The sequence below is a fragment of the Hipposideros armiger genome, unplaced genomic scaffold (assembly GCF_001890085.2).
Source record: "Hipposideros armiger isolate ML-2016 unplaced genomic scaffold, ASM189008v1 scaffold_117, whole genome shotgun sequence".
Lineage (NCBI taxonomy): Eukaryota > Metazoa > Chordata > Mammalia > Chiroptera > Hipposideridae > Hipposideros > Hipposideros armiger.
Window position 1 is genome coordinate 2,746,292 of NW_017731467.1, and position 2,922 is coordinate 2,749,213.

The window sequence follows — 2,922 nt, forward strand, 5'->3', positions numbered from 1 at the left end:
AGAGAGAGAGAGAGAGAGAGAGAGAGAGAGAGAGAGAGAGAGAGAGAGAGATTGAGAACGCCAGCCACCCAGGTTTTAGGAGGAACTCCACTTAAGAGGGCGAGCAGGATTTCCCCATCAGTACGTTCCCCATCTCCCTGGCAGATGCCAATAGCGGCCCCCAAAGATGCCCTTGCTCTTTGTGCCTCCTCCACTCCTTTGCCCCGCACGTCTCTTCCCCAGGCAGCGCAGGGCGAGGGATGAGGAAGCGCGGGAGATGGATCCCAAGACAGTACCTGAAGACGGCGCACCTGAGTGCCTCCGCCCTGGAGGGGAGGACAAGGCGACAGCCCAGGGATGGGGACCCGGGGACCCGGGGTTTCTGGCCCTGTCCTAAGTGTGCCCTGCTGTGCGTCTCGGTTTGTCCCGGTGTCCCCGACCAGCTCTGTCCGGCCCTCTTCTAGCGGCCGCGGCGTCCTCCCCGCCCCCGACAGGATGCAAGGGGAGTTTGCGCCGCGAAACGTGGGACACAGCTTCGGCACCCCCAATCGCCGCCTCGCCGCGGCTGGGATTCCCGCACCCGAATTTGTCGGTAAACTTTCCCGGGCGCACGCGGTGTCGTAGGCGCCACCCCACCCCCATCCGAATCCCCACGTCCTGGCTGCATGGATGGTCGTTTCACCTGCACGCGGCTGGTCGGAGCTCCTTCTGCTTCTTGCGCGTTCGGACCCAGGCGCCGCCCGGCGAGACCCCGCGCCGCTGCCGCCGCCGTTGCTGCCGCCGCCGGTGCCGCCGCCGCCGCGCCTGCTCGGAGCTGCAGCGCAGTGGTGCTCCCGCAGCCGCAGGAGGCGCAATCCCGGGCGCCGGAGCCCCGCAAGCCCCGCAGTCGCCACCCCACCGCGTCTCCCTGCCCGGGGCCGCAACGCACCGGCGCTGGGAGTCCGCTCCTGGGTAGGCTCTCGCAGCTGTGCTGCGCTGAGGCTCCACAGAGCCTCCAGGATGGGCGGGGATTCCCTCCCACTAGTAGATCCGAGGGGCGGGAACTCCCTTCCTGGAGTGACAGGGACGGGGGGCGGGGATTCCCCTGCAGGAATGACAAGGTGGGCGGGGATTCCCCCCCGAACGAGGCGCACCGCGGGCAGAGCGTCCCTCGGGGCAAACCCAGAGTCCTAGTACGCTGGTTTCATAAACCTGAGTATCATGGGAGGAAAGGATCCAGGGAAATGGCAGTCAGAATTTTCAGATGGCGGAGCTTTGGGCGCCATCTAGGTGGAGAGCGAGCTAGGGGACTTGAAGTTGCCTTTGCAGTGGCACTTTACATAGCAGCGAGAAAAATGTCAATTGCTTTATAAAAGAATGGGCGGAGGCCAAAGGAGATGGGGGAAGGTCTACCCATCCACCCCCAAGCCACTCTTGGCCTCTGGTCCTTGGGATGCCAAAGTATACTTAACACTGGTATGAGAATTTCGGGGTTCCCTTTTGGCACCTCAGAGCTGCTTAATCCCCCTGTTAAACTCCTGAGGGAAATCCTCAGAGACCAAGTTTCCTGGCCTTCGGGTGGTGGTTTTGGTCCTTGGGAGAACTAGCCAAGAGCCCCTGCTGAGTGGATTGTGATAACTAATGCCAATCGCCCTTGGCCTTGTTCCAGGTCATTCGAGGAACAGAAACGTCAGGTTTTTCGGATCCTTCATTCCCGTGGATTTTCAGGAAGGCCTTCAAATATTTTTGTTCTTTTTTTGTCATCCTTGTCATTCTGCCTACCACAGGGAGAGGATGATAAGAACATAATAGGGAGACTGCACAGCTCTGCAAATTAAGCTCTCTTAAGAGGAAAAAGCTGGTCTTTTTCAAGTGCTAGCAGATAAGAGTAAAAACATATGAAAAATTACAAAACCTGGGATAATGAATAGTTGAATAATGCTTTTGACATTTTCTGCAGAGCAATAATTGGAAATCTTTGCTTTGGGGGGATGGGGTGGGGCAAGGATCTGCGGCAGCTTTGCCCAGCAAGGCAATAGCTCTGGTCCCTTTCTTGGAAGAGCAGAGAGGCATAAATCACCTGCACAGACTCTGCAGAGCCAACCCGCAGCATCAGAGGCCATGGTGGTCCCAAGGCATTTCATGATGGCATTTTCAGCAGAGGTTGGGGTGGGAAAAGTACTTGAATTCATCTGTTCTTCAGCTTTTGTAATTACCAGGCCCCTGAGATCAGTGTAGGCACCAAGCACGTATTACAAGCTGTGCAATCTTGGGCACCCAGAGCTTCGCTTCCTATCTGTAAATACCTGCCATGCAGGATTGTTGTAAGGATGAGCAGCAGCATAGCTACTCAGCACAGCACTCAGGAGGTACTCAATGAAATGGCACTTAGTACCTAGAAAGGTATCATTGGGACACCACAGAAAATCCTTCTAGAATCAAACAGGACTAGTGGTTTCTGTTCTTTCACAGTCCCATTCCCATCTTCCACCATTCTCCCAAACACATGAGCCCTGACGAGGCAGTGCAGGTCTCCTCAGCCTCTGTACCAAGCACCTACCTCCTTCAGCACCCATTGGAAGTTTGCTGAATAAATGGATATGTAAATAAACTGATCACTCCAACCATAAAGCACTGCTATTTCTTACTCAACTCACCCTCAAACCCTGTATTCCAGCTAGGGACTCCTAAACTTGTAAATTCTGTTCTCTCTGTCAGAAGGCCATGCTCACCCTTCCTGTGTCTGCTGAAATTCCAGAGCTAAATGTCACCTCTTCTGGGAAGGTTGCTCTGATCACTGGCACCAACATCAGGTTTCTTCTTCCCCATTAATTGTTACAATGGTAGCACTTTCCACAAGTTGCTAATATAACGCTTGTCAGGTTGTATTAGGTTGTAGGAATCAGTGTTCCCTCTCACACATTTCCAGCTTGTGAGTTCCTGGAGGTAAGAGAACCTAGATAT

General features: G+C 54.9%; 1 protein-coding gene across 2 annotated transcripts in view; it reads right to left on the reverse strand.

Annotated features, from left to right (window-relative positions):
• The window catches only part of PDZD2 (PDZ domain containing 2), a 385,588-nt gene extending 384,662 nt beyond the window's left edge, over positions 1-926 (reverse strand). For both annotated transcript variants that reach the window (XM_019647870.1, XM_019647867.1), the window contains exon 1: positions 662-926. The gene's annotated coding sequence lies outside the window, so the exon portion shown is untranslated. The remainder of the gene's footprint in view (positions 1-661) is intronic.
• Between the last annotated feature and the right edge of the window lie 1,996 nt (positions 927-2,922).